The following is a 19,532-nucleotide window of genomic DNA, read 5'->3' as shown; positions in this document are numbered from 1 at the left end:
ATTCTGCAAAAAGCGGGGGGTGGGGCTGGAAATGAATCTAAGAGATTAAAAAGATACAGGGACCTCAAGAAAAATGGATGTTACAGCCTGCATACCCCACCCCCACCCCAACAGCAATTGTCCAGTCTTGGGGCCAAGACAGATGACGATGACAGTTGCAGCACTCCTTTTCCCGAAATGCGGAAGATAAATGTGTGTACTCCGTTCTGTACTCAATTGGCAAACTGAAACGAGGAAGATAAACGTATCTTACATTATACACTTGACAAATGTTCATTAAACTATACCACACAATTTCCTATGTATTAGAAATTCTTGAGAGTATAATGATGAAAGAGATACTGTTCAGAAATTAAGATGAGCAAATTGGGAGCAAGTATGGAGGAGACTGGTGATCAAAAGAGTTATAGCCGTTCAATGGAGGTTACGAAGAGGAAGGAAGAATACACAAGATGTGAGGGAAGAAATTTCATATTTGTCTAAATGGGCAAAATAATGATGCACGATACTGAAAGTGCACCAAGTGAACAATAGCAGCAGCTTGAGTAATCTGAGCTCATCAAGAAAATACTAGAATCCCGTAAGTCCCGTCATTCCTACTTCCAGTCTCAAACCACCACCACCACCAGCTTCTAATACCCTCATTGGCTGCTTTTATACTTTGTACAAATGGAAGCACCCAGTAAAAATTTTATATCTTGGCTACTTTCGCTTAACATCATTTTTGAGATTTTTATGTCAGTTGTTAATTTAACAGCTAACCTACAATAACTTTGTCTTGTCCATAACAGAAAAGCTAGAAAATAGCTTCTAAAGCTACTTTTTAATAATTGTGGAAGTTATGGTAGATGTATTGCAAGTGGTTTTTTCATGTATGTTGGCACCTGAGGATGCCAAATCTAGGGAAAAATCGAAAACTGGCTAGTCGTTTTCCCCTCATAACTGAGGAGACAGATGAAATATATAAACTAATGGCTCTCCACTGCTCCTACCTGACCTTTCTCATAAGCTATGGATAGGATGTTCTGTTTTCAAGGCATTTTGTAAGCACAGGGTGTTAATAAGTATTAAGGACTATATTTTCTGGGAATAGAATCTAATGCTATCAATAGAAACTAAAAGATCTGCAGCAAGTAAAGAAGAAGAGGGTAAAGAGATCTTTGCTGAGATAGTGAAAGCATTTGATAGCCAATTCTAGTTTCTTTAATCAAACAGCCTGATTTTGATAATTCTGTAGATTGATGCTTGTGTGGTTTTGGACAAATATGTAGCCTTTCCTCTCTAAGTGTTATGAGGATTGAATGAATTCGTACAGAAAGTGCTTGAAACAGCCTATCTTCATTATTACTATATATTCAGTACAGATCTACCAATTATGTTTATGTCTGGCAGGTCTCTTCAGTTTCCTTATAAAATTCTTGCAGGAAAGTCTGAAGTTGTGTGGTGCTTTCTTTTTTTCCTTTTAGAATATAGACCCTAAAGGGTTAGTTTTGCTGGCCTCAACTTTTATAGGAAGATCTGAGACATTGTCTCTAAGAAGTACAAATTGTCCAGACATTGACAAATTCTAAATAAAAGATAATACATAGTTTTAGAATAATCCTTAGAACAATTAGCTGATGGTCATACTTAAATGTATGCCCAGGGTTTGTGATGAGAAATTGATTTAACCCACTTTTGTTTTTTTCCAGTTTTATTGAGATATTGACATTGTACAGCACCGTAAGGTATATAGCATAATGATTTGACTTACATATATCGTGAAATGATTGCCACAGTAAATTTAGTTAACATCATCTCATATAGTTAGAAAAAGAAGGGGGAAAAATGTTTTTTCCTTTGATGAGAACTCTAGGATCTACTCTTAACAACTTTAATTGAAATATACCAGACTTCAGTGTTAATGGCAATCATTACGACCTGCTTTTATGATTTAAAACGCTTGTTTCTTAGCCAGTAGATAACATGAAGAACCACTGTCTAGTATTAGCAAATCACTTGAATAGGTTCAATATGATTATCTACATTATTAGTTTTAAGAGCTAGATTTAAAATAGTCTGATCTTTTTGCAAAGTTTGTGTTGAAAATATTACTTTATACCAACTTTTTTGTCTGTTTCCAGATAGAACAATAAATTCATTGCATTAATATTTTTAATGAGAAATAACTTCAAAAATGTTTCAGTGAGACTAATGGCATCATTTGGCATTTTTACAGATCTCTAATATCTGACATAATGGAAGACAGCTGGCTTCTTATACCTACATCTGTTGTGATAGGTTGTTTTAGGTGAAGAATATGAAGGCAATCTAGTTTCACACAGATAGTGTAGTTGGAAAAAGGAATATTTTAATAACCTTTTATTTAGATGACTGGATGTTCTTTGATACTATGCCAAAAATCAATAAATGGTAACATTAAAAGTCAGTTGCAGTCTGAAACCAGGTCAAACTTTTTGTGCACTGATAACAGTAAAATCCATTTGTCTTCCACTTGAAATGGATCTTTTACCCATTCATGATTTCATAACGTAATGTTCAGTTGGAAGATGGTGGTATGAGTTATGTAGATATTCTAAATGTTGACACTTTTTATATTTCAAATAATCATGTTAATATCACCTTTGATCTCATCACTTTAAAAACTGGGAAGCTGAGTAGGTCACAGCTTTTCCAAAATTCTAATTTTTGCTTAAAAACTCAAATTTTATCATTGGCAACAATAGTGGTTTCCTTGGACGTGATAGACTCATTTTTTTCCAAATACCCAAGTCTGAGCAAACATGATTTGTTCGTGAGTTGCTCTTTTAAGCAAAAATGATGGTGCCATGAAAAAAGCTCAAAATTGAAAACAGTTGGACAGGTATATTAGTTTGAGACAATCGTTGCACCTACGTGTGCAGGAAAGTGCTTTGTGCGTATTTCTAATTTCATTATACAGTATATTAAAAAGAGTTGTACTTAAGGGTTAAAATTTAAAACAAAGATTTCACAGTTTGATTAAAGGTGTTTACTAAGATGAACCTGTCCCCAACCAGTCTTGTGCATCTGCACCATTACAGTTTTGAATTTTGCATTTTTCAATCAATTCTATTTTCTTACCTGGTTCCTCATTTTTTCTTATTTTCAATAATCACATTCCATTTGTGCTTATTGTTAAAGGATATGCATATGTATATAAAATATATGTTGCATTAATTAGAGTGATTTATTACAGATCTATAGTCCATTATTACAGATCTATAGTCCATTTGGGTTTACTGACTAATCATTTACTCATTCATTTACCTTTTTTAGTCTTTACACCAAAGGATAAGATATTCACCTCCTCCCCAATACTAAATAAATGACAGTTTAAAGGAAAAGTCTATTAACTTTTTGTGCTCAATTATCTCTTCTAGTTTTCTTTCCTTTGCAGTGAGTGACCTTGCCTTGGCTTATAATCCAGTGAACCTCACAGGGATCTACTATCTTCCTCTAAAAGATTTACCTTCAGACCCTGAAGTGCACTTCAGAAAATCTTTCTCATGATCACTTTAGGGCTTTCAAATTGGGGAAACCAGCCTAATAGTGAACGAAATTACCCAGAAACCTAAACTTTTGACAAAGATTCAATAATATATTTCTTATGTCTCCCTGAGAGCAGCTTGGTGCCTAGGAAGGAATTCTTTATGTTCTTTTTGCTAATTACCTCTTTCCTTCATGTGCCTTCTGAATTTGAGCTATACAAAATTCTGGGCATAGGGTACCGAGATTCATAACATTGTCTCTAAAAGGTTTAAAAAGTAGAGGTGTGTGTGTGCTCAGTAATAGAAGTTAGAACTGCCCATGGAGAAATTGAAAAACAGAAGCATCTAAACATATCTATAAGCCTACTATCTAATGTAATTATTAAAATTTTGGTATATGACAGGATGTTTTTTAATATATTTATAACCAATATTTACCAAGATAGATATACTTTATAGCCTGAGATTTTGTTTAACAGACATTTTCCAATGTCAAAGATTTTATATTTTTAATAGTTTCATACATCGCAAGGTAAAGGCGTTACTATTGGTCTATTATTGCACATTCAGATTGCTTTCTGTTTCTTGAAATACATGTCTGTGATGCTGTTATATTCAATCTTGCCTTTTTCTACCTGGCAACCAATCTGGAAACCAAACAACCAAGCTTGTTAGAATTGTATCTAAGTAACTAGTAAACAAGCTCTGACTGAAGGGATGTGAACTCCAAAGTAATGTAAATTTTAAGTTCATAGAATTCTTGAATGGTAGAGTAATAGAGCTTAAGCTCTAAGTCATTTTACCTTGGGTTTGAAACCAGGCCCCATCATTTATTAACTGTCACTTTAGGTAAATCATTTAATTTGAATAATACAATCTGTTTCCTCATCTATAAATGAGGGGCAGCAATGCCCCACCTCATAAAATCATAGTAAACGTTAAGACAATGCCGGATAGGTAGAAAACACTTGGCTTCAGCCATTTTTTAAAAATCTACTTTTACTACTTTTCTCCTGAAAAGAAAAGCTAGTTTCACTACTTTCAGCTTTTGAAATACTTTACTTATTATTCAACTTCGTGTTACAGTTAAAAAGTATCTAAAAATAAAGTACACCTTAAAATATACCCTGTATACATGATAAAAACTACTCGTTTCTAAGTGGTTAAGAATGTGTAAGAAAGAATTGAGAACCATATGATTTCACTCATATGTCAGATGCAAAACAAAGCAATAAATGAACAAGACAAACAAAAACTCATGGAGACACACAGTTTAGTGGTTACCAAAGGGAAAGGAGGGAGGGCAAAGGTAAAGGGAAATATATGGTGACGGAAGGAGATTGGACTTTGGGTAGTGAACGCACAATACAATATACAGATGATGTATTATCGAATTGTACACTTGAAACGTACAATTTTATTAACTAATGTCACCCCAATGTGTTTAGTAAAAAAAGTGAGGGAAAAATGTAGATCCACAGCAGGAAAAATTGCTTTATAAAGGACACTAATGGAGAAAACTGATGAAATTTGAATGCTGACTATATTAGATGATATAACGTAAAATTTTCTTAGTTTGGTAGTTGTATCGTGGATATGTATGTATAATATTATAAGAGATTGCCAAACTTTACTAGATTGGCTATATCATTTACCAGCAATGTCTGAGGAGTCCTGTTTTTCTTCATCTTCATCAAGATTTGGTATTTTGAATATTTTTTATTTTAGTCATTCAATAACTATATAATGATATCTTATTGTAGTTTTAATTCATATTTCCCTAGTGGCTAATGCTGCTGAACATCTTTTTTTTTTCTTTTTTTCTTTTAATTAGTTTCAAGTATACAGTACATTGGTTAGACATCTATATAGTTCGTAAAATGATCCCCCTAATTGCTCCCTCCCCCACCGACCACCTCCCTCCCACCTCCTAGCCAATGTATTAATGCTAATTACATTCCCTATGCCGTGCTCCCCATCCCTGTGACCATTCATCAGCTACTAATTTGTACTTCTTTAACCCTTCACTCCATTTTCCCAGCCCCCAGCACCCGCACCCCTCTGTCACCAAATTGTCCACTATATTTGTGAGTCTGTTTTTGATTAGTTTGTTCTTTTTATTCCTTAGATTCTGCATATTAGTGAAATCATATAGTTTTATCTTTCTTCTGACTTAAATACCTTCTAGGTCCATTCTTTCTTCGGATTTCTTTGGCATTTTAATTATGATGTGTCTTGGTGTGGGCCTCTTTGCATCCCTGGTTTTTGGAATTCTCTGAACTTCCTGGGGTTTAATGTCCATTTCCTTCACCAGCTTAGGAAGTTTTCCATCATTATTTCTTCGAACAGCTGTTCAACATCTTGATTTTCTTTAGTTATGCCGAGTAGATGGATATTTGGACCCTTAATAGTGTCCCATATGCTCCTTAAATTATTTTTATAGTCTTGGCATCTCATCTCTTGCCATTCTGATTGTGTGTCCTTGGCTTTCCCATCTTCTAGATAGGGCATTTGATCCTTTCCTTTATTCACTTTGTTTATTCCTTTGTTTACTCGCATTTAATATACTTCTCATCTCAGATAATGTGTTCTTCATTTCAGACTGGTTCCCTTTTATAATTTCCATTTCCATTTTTATGTTTTTTATCTCTTTGTTGAAGTTCCCACTGAATTTTTCTACCCTTCCCAAAAGTTCATTGAGCATCTTTATAACCAGTGTTTTGAACTCCGCATTTGTTAGATTACTTGACTCCATTATATCTGGATCTCTATTCTGTTCTCTCATATGGTTTCTGTTTCTTTGTCTTCCCATTTTGGCTGCCTTTCCATGTCTGTTTCATGAACTAAGCAAAGCTCCTAAGTCTCCCGGTCTTATTAGTGTGGATTTGTGAAGTAGATGTCCAGTGGCACAGTCTTGAGAGGGGTTCAGCTGCAGGCCAAATTTAGCTCAATCTCTGCCCCTCTAGTGTCACCTGTTAAGATTCAGCAAGCAATCCACAGATGCTGTGCTTATAGTTGCCTCAAAAGGCCACACCAGAAACCAAGGTCAGCTGCTTCCAATGTCATTCTAGGCGCTGCTCAGCAAGGAGCACCTGACTTGCTGAAGTTACACCTGGATGTGGCTTGGGTGGAGCCATGAGTTGGGGGGAGGCAGGGTTTCAGGGAATCTTCTGGGCAGAGCGACATCTATTATCCAGTTTGATGAACTCATGGCTCTGGTGGCGCTGTGTCTGGCACACTGGTAGTGGGGGGGCTCAACAGGAAACAATGGATACCGCTGGTACTTCTGTACAGAGCAAGTCTCGCCTCAGCCCTCACTCCAACAATGATTCCTTTAAGTCCCTGGTGCCCCCTGCGCACAGCCGAATAGGTGCTTAGAGCGAGCAGGTCTGTCACTGTGAAAATCTGCTGGCGGACGTGGCCCCTTTAAGAGGCGTCTGCCGCTGCCGCAGCATCCGTTTCATTCAGCCGCTCCAGACCGGGCAGCCCAGCATCCCCACCCTGTCCTGCCTTCTCTTGTTGCAGGGTGATTTCTTGGATTCCCCCCTAGTTCATCCATCAAGATCCTAGGTGATTTTTCCTTGCTGCTGCTCCTTATTTCCGTCACAACTTTGATTTGGTCACCAAAGGGATGAACAGAACCTCTATCATCTATACCATTTTTTTTTTTTTGTCTTGCTGTTGAACATCTTTTACTGTACTTATTTGCCATCTCTATATCCTCTTTAGTAAAATATCTGTTCAAATCTTTTGCCTATTGTCTAAGTGGATTATTTGTTTCGCTACTGTTGGGTTTACAGAATTCTTTATTTATTTTGGAACCAAATAGTATGTCAGATATACAGTTTGAAGATATTTTCTCCCAGACTGTATGTAGCTTTTCTTTCCTTCTTAAAGAGGTTTTGCATAGAGCTAAAGTTTTAATTTTGATGAAGTCCGACTTATTGATATTTTTCTTTTATGGATATACTTTTGGTGTCTTGTGTAGGAACTACTCACCTAGCCTTATGTCCTGCATATTTTTTCCTATATTTACTCCTAAAAGTTTTATAATTTTATGATTTACCCTTAAATCTATATTCCATTAATTTTTGTGTAAGGTGTGAGGTTTATGCTGAAGTTAATTTTTTTTTTTTTTTGCCTATGATGTCCAATTGCTCCAGCACCATTTATTGAAAAGACTCCATCCTGCATTGAATTTGCTTTTGCATCCTTGTAAAAATTTATTTGATTGTACTTGTGTGGGTCTCTTTTTGGGTTCTGTGTTCTATTCCACTGATCTATATGTTTATCACTCCACCAATATGTATAGTGGATATGTAAAAGAATTTTTCTTAAGAGATACATCAGAAATATTAGGTCATGATATCTGTAATTTACTCTCAAATAGTTAAGCTAAAAAGAAAGAGAAAATATTAACACCTAGAGACAATAAGTGAAGGATATACAATAACATAATAGCCTTGCAAATGATAATTTTGATTTTTTTCAAAATAAACTAAAAACTGTGGTCTTTTTTTGAAAGTATTTTTATTAGAGAGAAAAAATTATAATTATGTTCTGCCTTTTGAATTTAAGCTATATTTTAAATTGGCAAATTGCAGAATTCCAGCAGTTTATGTGGAAGATTATGAAGAAGTTGATGGCTTAGCAAAAAGAAAATAGTGATTAAGTCTGTGAGCCTGCTTATGTGTGATGTGGTCTAAAATGATGATAAAGATCAAATTGATCTGAAGTTTGCACCCCTTACTATATACTCTCGAATTTCTCATCTTTTTCTGGTTAAAATCTTACAATGACTTTATTGTTCTCATGAGAAGAAGAAAGGAAACAAAAGTTCTTAACTTGGTTTACTTTATTCTTAGCCTTCCCAGCCTCATCTATCACTACTGTCCTTATTAGAGAACAGGGCATTATGTCCAGGGGTCACGTTCTTCCAAAATTTCCATACACGTTTTCACCAGAGTCTCTATACTGTTTCCTTGACATAGGACACCGTCACCCTCTTGCCCTTCCCCATCTAGCTAAGTATGATCTGTTCATCTGAAGGCTCACTTCTCACCTTGTTTGCTCAAGGCACACCTGATGGCCCTGTACTGGTCAGGTCTTGCAATCTCTGCTCCCAGAGCACTCATTTCCCTCCTCCCCTAAAGGTATTTTCTGTACCTCCCAAATAAACTACTTACACTTGAATCCTTGTCTCAAGGTCTACTTCCTGTGGAACCCAAACCAAGACATACAACAAATCTCAGATTATGTCTCAGAGTGTAGACTAGCAAAATCAGCATTACTTGGAAATCTGTTAGAAAAGCAAACACTTAAGCTCTGCTCCAGACCTCTGATACAGAAACTCTGGGGTTGGGATGAGCAATTTGTGTTTTAACAAGGCCTCAAGGTGGTTCTCATGCACTTGAGAATTTTAAGAACCGTTGGAGTAGATTATCCTATCTTTCCCAAACAGAAAATCTCTCTCGGTCTTTTTTCTCTTGTTCCAAATATATCTCTAAAAAGTTAAAGAAAATCTTCAGAATTTTTCAAGAGTTTTAGATATTCTGAGCACTAAACTTCTTGAAATGACTCTTAAAAGTTTTAGGCCATCAGTGCTATTTATCCTTGTATATAGTCACATTTACAAGACTGATTTTATTTTTAAAAATTTGATGTCATTTGAATGTGCAATTACTTTGATTTATTTAAATATATCTCTCCTTCTTTTCTCATTGAGATCAATTTATGATAACATTGTTAGACTATCCTTTCTAGTAATGTATTTCTTTTTAATTTTTTAAAAGTTTTATTGAAGTATAATTGATATACCACACAGATCACCATTTAAAGAGAACAACTAAATAGTGTATAGCATATTTACAGAGTTGTGCAAACACCACAACAATCAATTTTAGAATTTCCTCATCTCCTAGCAGAACTCATTAGCAGTGGGTCTCCAACTTTTTTCTTTTTGAAGTCTCTGACCCAGGGATCATAGTACCTTCATCTGAACTTGTTGAAATATGATATTCCCACCCCTCTACTAATTCATGAGTCTTCCTCCAGAGAGAAATTTTCCTAAAAAATATTTTTTTCCCAATCTATTCAGACATTCAATTCAGAATTTTTTTCAGTTGTATCTTAATAATTTGATAATTTGCTTTATATCAGGAGATATTTATTCCCCATAATGTTTAACACTGTCACAGTCTTCGAATATTGAATCTCTAACTGAATCTCTGTTTGAATCTTGTGCTTCTGTAATGAAAACCAGATACCTGCCAGTTTAACTTCTTTGGTCAAACTATTAGTGGAGTTTTGAACACAGGAAGATTAACCTCATTAACTTTCTTTTACTATAGAAATGGAGGCAGATAGTCCTCTTGTTAACAGGAATGCAGTTCCATAAAGAGAAATATTTGATAACCTTATAACTTGAATGTTGTTCTTGAAAATGATAAATTGTATAGTCTTTTGCTCTTTGATATTTACCAATTTCTGCACACTACAGATGAAATTCCTTAGCATGGAAATCACTACAGTTTCCATTAGTCCATTATACAATCTACAATCTAGTTTTAATCAACTATTTGAAATTCTTCCCACATATTCTGCACTTACTCTCATGTCTTTTTTCTTTTTAGTACTTCTGCTTTGAATGCCTTCTCCTTACCTTATCTTGCTAAAATTCTGTTTATTCACTCTTATAGCTACAGCTTCACAACATAAATTGAATAGCTGAGGTAGATATATGTTCTAGTGAATGAGATATATCAATGAAAAAAACAGACAAAGATCTCTGCCTTCAGGAAGCCTATATTCTGCCCCAACCCCAAGCAAAATATATTACTTCAGTAGCATTTTTTTTATACCTCTATCAGAGCGTTACAATGAGTTTATATAGGTCTCCCAACTAGACTAGTGGTTTTCAACACTACCTGCTCAATCAAATCACCTGGAAAATTTTGGAAAAACAGCCACATCCAAGTTCCATCTCTAGAGATTTTGCTTTATTTGGTGTAGAGCAAATAAATCAAAATATACAGCCAGGATTAGGAACCACTGCAGCAGACCAGATTGAAATTTTTGAGGCTTGTGACTATGCTATTCACTTGGTATTGTCAATACTTAACACATAGTGGGCAATTGATAAATGTTTGTTGAACTGTTTTGTGGCAGTAAGGAGAAAGGGTATTGGCTCTCCCTTCACTGAGCTACTAAGATCGATAGTCTGTATGAGGCCTTTAGAAAATTGGGGTAATTTTAGGTAATTATTAAGATGCATAATCAATAAAAATTAATAGGTGGACAATGTTCAGAAAAACTAGAGAAAGCATTTTAGAAAGAAATTTGAGAAAAATCGCAAAGGTTTATAAAGGAAAAATAAGGCATGGATTATAAATTAGGAGAAGCTGAAGAGGCGATTCATGAAAGAGAAGTAGTTAAAAACATACCACCCTTATATTTATTATATTCTATAATTTTAATGTACTTTGGGCCCACTGTGTTGATTGTCACAATGATGATGTGTAGACAGGGCAAATATCTCCATTTTACAGATGAGGAATCTGAGTCAAGGTAGATGAGGTTAGGTGACTGGTCCAAGGTTGTATTAGAACCTAATTCCTAATTCTTAATCCAATATTCTTTCCAAGACACTGGTTGTTCACAAAAAGTGAAATTGCCTGTGATTTTGGCTGTCAGGCAGAGACATTTATGATTTCCATATTCTCCTTCTTCTACATGGCTGGGTCTCCCTGCCAAGGGGACCCCCTTCTGGGTCCAGGTCTCTGTAGTTATCTATTAGCCACCAAGGCCCTAGATGATGTCTTTGATATGCCTTCCTTGTATTTCTCTTCCAGGACTGACACTCAAGGACTTTAGCTTATTTAACTTATTTAATGAATAATTTATATCAGTGGTCACCAACCTTTTTGGCCCAGGGACCGGTGCTCGCGCCGGGGAGTGGCTGCAAATACACATGAAGCTCAACTGCTGCTCATCTTTTGCTGTGCACCTCTGTGCTACACCCTGGACAGACAGTATTTAGCAGGAAGACAGTCCCTGACCACATGACATTTTACAGTGGTGGGTGAGGGACTAACATTAAGTATTCACACATGCACACGTGCTCATGCATGCACGCACGCACACACACACACACACACACACACACACACACATGAATCTAAAATTGCAACTGATAAATTCTACAGAGGTACGTGATGCTATGAGAGCACAAAATAGCAGGATCTGACTGTGTCAGAGGTCACAGAAAAGACCCCAGCTGAAACCTGATCTGAGGAAGTAGGCATTAACTAGTCAAAAACAGGGGTAAATAAGTAAACCAGTTCTTCCAGTCTTTTCTAGCATTGCAAACTCCTTTTGAACTTCAAAAAGTTTCTCCCCACAAGACTACTCATTGATTTTTATGATTGAAGAAAGATGTAATACTATTAATCCAGTAACAGCTCTAAATGGATTTATAATTTATTAATCACTCGACATTTATAGACACTAAACCATATATTTTATTTTATGGGATAGTATTTTTTGACTATACAGATGCTACAGTGTGTGTCCTCATTATTTTCTGGAGCTTCTCAGGGTTTGGTGTCTGTGGGTTGTCTATCTCTGAGCTAATTTGTGGGCATCTCCATTGAGAGAAGAGAAAGAGGAGCTTTTCTCTTTTCTGTTTTTGTCTCCCTTAGTAGGTACCAAAAGTGTATTTTTCAGTGATTTCTTAGAGGCATCAGTCTCAGCCAGTTTCTAGTCCAATTTCAAGGAATGGATGGGCTGTGTAAAGAAGAAGTGTTGCTTTAGAATAAATAACTTTGAAATGGGAAAATTATATTAAGGAAAGAGAGAACGAACATTAGGTAATGCAGTGTAATACCCTATGGTTCAGTGTAAGATTTTTTTTTTTTTAAGTTCTCCTTATGGTTGGTTCAGTGTAAGATTTTTTTTTTTTTAAGTTCTCCCTATGGTTCAGTGTAAGATTTTTTTTTTAAGTTCTCCAAAAATGTTTAAACAAGTCTATTAAAAGCCAGATCCTGGAATGCTGCACAGACTGGTGAAACTGAGAATAAAGTCTCAGAGTGGTGGAGTGTGTGCTTTGCCACCAAAACAGCAGCTTTTCACTCTGCTTGGAATGTCTAACCTCCTCCCATCCTTGAAGACATCATTGACCCCTTCAGAGAGACTCAATGCTCTTTTCCAGGCCCCCAATGTACGACGATCCCTAATATAAGAAGATTACATTACAACAATTGTCTTGTGGTCCTGTATGTCTCCTTACAATGCTAGGAGCTCCTCAAGGCAGTGGCTAATAGGTGCTCAATAAATGCTTGTGGGCTACTGAGGGTTGTAAAATAAAAATATGTGGTAATTTGGGAGAAAATTATAATTATGTCTAACTCCAAAGTAACCTGTAACCCTGCCGTGATTTTAAGCTCTTGGGACATTTGTTATCCTGAAGGATATAAAATATTGTAATCCATTTTCAATACGACAGGAAAACTGGCAGCTTTTGGGGATAGCACATATTTCTACTCTTTATCTGTTAGATAAGCCACATGTTGTTCCTAAATGCCAGGTTAGTGGGAGCGATGAAAATGGAGAAGAGATGAGAAATGGCATCAAATTACAACTGTAGCTAGGCAAGCCACACATTAAGGCTGGTTAAAACACATGCACATAACAGCCACCAGGTGGCAGCTTAGACCTATTACATACAGATCATTAAAAGACCTAACTGCTCGGTCTATGGCCAGAGTGAGAACAGAGAGCAGGTAATAAAGAGGCAGTTCGTATGGGGAAAGGGAGAAAAAGACCGTGATTTGTTGTACTTGCTGTCTACATCTTTAAAATTTTGTTTCTCTTAGGAAAAAAGACATGTACACACATGTACACAGCAGAGTCTCGTAAATGCACACTTAACTTGTGTCACCCTCAGGAAGCCCCACTGTGAATCTGATGTTTCAAGCATGAGTTGGCAGTTTCTTCAGGTAAGCTTCACTTCCTTTGAACCTCTCACAGTGTGCTTTTATAGACTATTTAAGCAGTTCCTGGAGATAATTTTACTTTTATTTGGTTTTCCCCTGATGTATTTACTTTCAAACCTAACCCTCTTATTAAGTGCTACTTTACTCTGCTTATAAAAATATACATATATAAAATATGTGTGTGACATATATATTTATACATCTATTTTACATGTTATAAAAATGTAACAGGAGTTTGGGTTTTAAGCAATACAGCTTCCTGTTCTCCTGGCTTAGCACTCTGAAAATAAAGTGACTCTAATTTCTCCACTGCAAAGCAAAACAGAACGAACAAAAAAACCCTGTAACATATACTGATAAATCAGGGAACCAGTGCTTTCCAATCACACCTCGAATACAGTAGGTACTCCGTATGTTTGCTTAACTGAACTAAAGGGAAACCGAGATAAAGTGTCCAAGAAGAGGAAGGGGCAGACTTAGCAGCAAAGCAAAAATTCAACATAGTGTAGAGGATCACAGAGGGTCATACGTTATTCAGCATAGTGTAGGTGGCAAAAAGCAACACAGGAGAAAGAGAACGCCCACTTCTCTTCTTCTTCTCTGAGTAAACCTGTTCCTTCCAGGAGTCGGTGAAACTCAGGATCCTCTCTTCAATTTTGACCCAAACTGTCACCATGTCCACATGTCCTTCTAGTGGTTTGAACACCAGTTCCTCTAACATGATTGTCAAACGGGAAAAATAGGGATGTTGTGAAAGTGACTGCTTGAAGGCAAAGTTTATGAGGACGGACATGCTGTTTTGTACTCTCATGTTTCCAGTACCTTGTACAGAGTAGGCACTTAGTAAAGACTGGTTACAAATCCATCTTGCCCCAAAAGAAGTCCAAAAGTTAATCACTGAATCACGTGAATGTACAGAATTCTGCTAGATGTGTCCAGGTGGAAGAAGGAGACATTAACTGTGAGAAGCTTTCAAGAGAAAGAGTGGCTCCGAGAGGAACAAAATGAGTTCTAGGTCTGTCGATTTTGAGAGATGTCCAGCAAGAGTTGAATTTTGAATCTGAAGCTTAAGGATAGGAGGTCATCGGAACCATGAGAACGGATTAGATTACTCAGACTAACAAATAAAAACATTTAACACCTACTTATGTATTTATATGTATTAACTTATTTAACCCTCCCCCAAAATCTATTCTGCTCAATAGATTATCCCATTTATGTAGAAATAGGAGATTAGAAATAAGAGAACTTCCACAACTTCCTCACCTCCATCTGCCTACTTGCCTCATGTACTAGGTCTACTAGGTCTATTACTTTTTTTCAGAGTGCAATCTCCCCACTTGTATACTAGATCTCGTCTTAGTAAAGGACATTGTTTCAGCAATTGTCCCCTCTCTCTGTCCATCATAAAATTTTCCCTCCCTACTGGATCATTCTTATCAGCCTATAGTCTGATGTTCTTTCTCTCAGTTCAAACAAAACCAAAACCAGACCTCTCCCTTGACCCCATTCTGTCTACCAGCTCTGTAGTCTCCAACCTTTTTGGTACCAGGGACCAGTGCTCCTATGAGAACCCAATGCCTGATGATCTGGGGTGGAGCTGAGGTGGTGATACTAGTGCTAGAGAGTGGCTGCGAAAACAGAGAAGCTTCAGCTAGCTTGTCCCCGGTTCCTAACAGGCCGCCAGTACTGGTCTGCAGCCTGGGGGTTGGGGACCTGTGTCCTAGTTACGATCCATTTTTGTTCTTTCTTTTACATCTCCAAAGAGTTGTCTATACTCACTGTCTCTAACTTCTCTATTTCATTCTTGTTTGACTCCACTATGGCTTTTATTGCTTTTAGTCTGCCAAGATTGTTCTTAACAAGGTGGTCAAAACCTCCATTTGGCTAAATACAACGATTAGCTCTCAGCTCCCATCTGACCTGTCTGTAGCATCTGACTCAGTTGATCATCCCCCAACCCCCTTCTTTTTGCCTCTTGCTTTGGAGGCTACCACACTCTCTTGGTTCATCTCTTGCCTCTCTGGTCATGCTTTCTTAGTTTCTCTTGCTTATTCCATTTGTATCCCTGGGCTTATTTCAGCATTCCTGATTGCACTGATGTATGGCTGTTCTTCAAATGCTTGTTGAAATGGTTCTTATATCGTAGGGTTCTTCATTAATAAATTAAATAAAATCTTTGACATGGATACATTTGTATTTGCATGAGAGTCATATTTTTTTTTTTTGAAAATTATACTTTAGCAGTATTGTGCCTTAATAGATTCTGTGGAAAATGTGATTAAATCAAAATTCACTTGCCTACAATCTTTAATGGAATTAGTCTATACAAGTAGTATATTCTGTAAAGTAATTCAACTGTACAGAAGCCAGCAGGCTTAGAAATCTTAAACCCTGGAACAATCATGATGTCCAACTTCCTACTTTAAAATAAAAAACAATATTAATGTTAAAGAAAACTTTAGGGTTTTTTTTAGTCATGAGACAATTTGGTCATAAGCAGATATCAAAGTTTTACGATAGTTTTATGTGCAAAGGAAGATGCCTTTAGGCGGCTAATTCAAAAATTTATTCTCACTAGGGATATTTTATAGAAAAAGAGAACATTTTTATAATCATTGTGAGATCAAATACAAAAATAAAATAAGTTTGGTAAACAGGCAACTGATATTCAAATGGGTAGGTAGGGAACTAGATTCCTCAAACAAATCTTAGTCCCCTTGAACTTCATCAGCAGATGGCTTATGAATTTTATCAGGAATGCTCATTTCTTCCCAGGAGGATGTTCTTTCTAAGTCCAGGTTTGGGACAATTTTTTGTTTACACTAATTTTAGAGTTTAGTGTAAATATAACAAAGTACACCAAAGTTCTGAATTTTCTTGACTTCATTGGTACTTTCAAATAAATCTATCAAATTTCAAATACTTTTCAAGTGTTTTTTTCTTCTCTTGTAGGTCCCAAGCAAATATTTAGTCTAATGGAAAGGTCCACAATTAAACAAACAAAAAAGCCCTCTTCTTGCTCCTGTGCTTCTGTTCCTTTGTTCAGAATTGACTCTTATTGGCAGCTCATTGTGTATTTCTTGTACATGTGCTGAGCACAGACAAGCACAGACCTGTCTGAAACCTTTATTTATCTTTCTCCTTTTCACCTATAGAGATCAACCCCTCTCACCCTGTCACAGGTGAATGATCAATGAAGTCCAATTGGAGGAAGAAACCATAAGACAATTTCTCCCCTCAGTGCAACTTGTCACTACTCAAGGTGACAAAGATGCGCTTATCTGGCGCTTTTTCAGGAAACCACACACGCAGCTTTTCGGGTGGGGTCAGAGGAAAAGTCAAGAGAGATGACCCAGGAGAATCCCGACTCACACAGGACACGGCACCCTCCGTTAGAGGCTCAGTGAGCTGGGCAGAGGAAAGCCCTGCTAAGTTCCCAGGAAGCCAAAACGCTGGAGGAACATTAAGACTGGGGCTCTTTTACTTTTCTCAGAAGGTGATGTGCGGAGGCAGGGGAGGGAGGGCGGTAGGAGAATGTCAGGAAGCCCGTGAGGAAGGGGAAGAGGATGCTGCGGTTGAGAGTCTTCCCAGGACCTAACTTCTGAGACTGTGCTCCTCATGGAAGCAGCCACGAGGACAAGTTACAACTTCAGGCCAGTGCAGCTTTGACGCTTTTGAAGGCCTGAGCTCGCCCACTTATTTGGAAAAGCTTTTAATTTCCTCGTAATTTTTTTTTTTTTTTTTTTTAAGGCGAGGCAACCATTGGTTGACCTCACAGATTGCAAGGACCTTGTCAGCCTACAGCACCTAGTCTTCCTAGGTGGTCTCCCATCCAGGTACTAACCAGGCTCCACCCTGCTTAACTTTTGAGATCATACGGGATCGGACTTGTTCAGGGTGGTATGGCCATAGACTAATTTCCTTCTAAAATTTATTTCATCTTTAACTCTCAATGTACTGACATTCCATATTATATAAATATGTTTTTTTCCCATCATAAAGTAATAATTCTGTTTGAAAATATATGACTATAAGTCACTTAATTTTTATTGATATAATCATGTTTACTTGAGATTTCTTTGCAAAGTGAGAAAATCTGATCTGTACATTTTTTTCAAATGCAAGCATATTGATGAATAGTCAATGGAACGACAGATGAGTTTGACATGAGATTTGGTACAAGATTTAATTAGACATTTATTAATTACATATCTGTAGTTTTGTTTTTAGTTTAGAGAAAATCCCCCCCACCCCTATCCCTGCTAGGTTTGTCTCAAGCATTTGTGTAGACAGCATTGTTCAAGCTCATTGGCTCTAGGCCCTGTTTCTATGGCGCCTAATGGATAAAACAGCTTACGGGCCTCTGGCTTGAAGGTTTGAGCTGCTTCCTGGAACTGTCATAAAAAACTGCCTGTTCCTTCATGAGAATTCAGTGTGATGTCCACCCAGGGAAGATGGGTACAATAGAAAAAGGCAGCTCTCACCCCTAACATTCTTGGGCTATGGACCCTTTCGTTAGTCTGGTGAATCCTTTATCAGAATAAAGTTTTAAATGTGCAAAATAAAATACATAGGGTTACAAAGGAAACCAATTGTATTGAAATACATTTAGCAAAAAGAATAAGTTCGTGATATAGTAATACATGTGTTTATTAATATATTAAATGACAAGGTCTATCATCTGGGCCAAATAACCGTCATAATTCAAAGCAGCAATAAGTAGAAACAATATTTTGAGATAACGACACTTACTGTGATCTTGTTAGGTAGCTAGTCAGACATGAGCAACAGGGGGAGCAAAGGAATAGGAGTCCAGCTTTGTAACCATAGAAATTTCCCTTGAAGACCTTCCTTAAAGACTTCCCAGAAATACTTCACTTTTAGGGTTATAAATTACCCAAAATCCTAGGGCACAAAGGCCTTAAAAGCTGCTGGCCTAAACCAGCTACAAACACATGCAGAGAAAATGCTGCCCATAACTTCATCCTCATTATACCATCATTATAATATCATGATTATGCCTGGAAGTTCATGAATCTAATTATAACAGGTTGAATTCTGGGTAAGCACCTGCGCACTAGGCAAAGTTATATAGCAGCCAAGTGTCAAAAAAGGTGACCTCACTTGCCAGTCAGTTAGGAATGTCTTTAAGACCATCCCATTATGGCCCCCAAATATAACACAGATCTCTCCTTTCCCTGGCATAACAGCTCTCCATCTTCCTTGGCTGTAACTCATACTCCCTCCTTAGGGGTACGTAACCTCATTTCCACGTGGCAAGTTGGTTTTAGGCTTGACCTGTCTTCTAGCTCATAATGTGCTTTTAATAAACAAATATTTTTCATGTTCACTGAATTGACATTCATTTCTTCGGTAGTGAAAAGTACCTAGAGATGTGTGTTACTGGAACTCTGATCGCTCCAACGGTGACAATCTGATATGAAAATATTTGTTATTTCTATTGGTGCCAGTTACAGGTAATGATACTCCTATTTGGGTTTGTTGCCTATTTTTGCAATGGAGAGAAATGCTACATTTTAATTAGAGGTTGATGGAATTGAGATATAATTATTTTGTCCATTGAATTTACAGGACCCCTGATTTCTCTCCATGGCTCTAGACCTCAAGTTAAGATCCAGTGGAGGGTGAAGGATGCTCTACTATCAGGAATTGTTATGTGGGAGGATTATAGACACCAAATGACTATCAAACCTGAGAGATGCTGAGGCTGAGTCTCTGAATCTCTCAACCCTAGAACCACTGCCCCTAACCCTCCCAATATAGTATCAGTTAGACAGAAAATAAGTGCCCTTGAGTATTAGAAATGTTTAAAGTGATTCTCAATCTCCAGTTCAAGGCTGGAGCTGTGATTCTGAATTATACTTTCTATTCTCTGGGTAAATGACCCTCAGACAGCTCTCCTGATGTACCCCACCTTAGAAACTTCTAATTTCTTCCTAAAATGTATTTCATCTTTAGTTCTCAAGTTTACATTTTACACCATACCACCACTAACCCACCTATCCAT

At 37.0% G+C, this 19,532-nt stretch overlaps 1 pseudogene; it reads right to left on the bottom strand.

The window, feature by feature from the left end:
- Positions 1-17,299: 17,299 nt before the first annotated feature.
- LOC111741913 lies at positions 17,300-17,418 on the bottom strand (annotated as a pseudogene).
- Between the last annotated feature and the right edge of the window lie 2,114 nt (positions 17,419-19,532).

This window comes from Pteropus vampyrus, unplaced genomic scaffold (assembly GCF_000151845.1).
Source record: "Pteropus vampyrus isolate Shadow unplaced genomic scaffold, Pvam_2.0 Scaffold3, whole genome shotgun sequence".
NCBI lineage: Eukaryota > Metazoa > Chordata > Mammalia > Chiroptera > Pteropodidae > Pteropus > Pteropus vampyrus.
The sequence above is the reverse complement of the archived record's forward strand: the minus strand, read 5'-3'. Positions and strand labels throughout refer to the sequence as shown.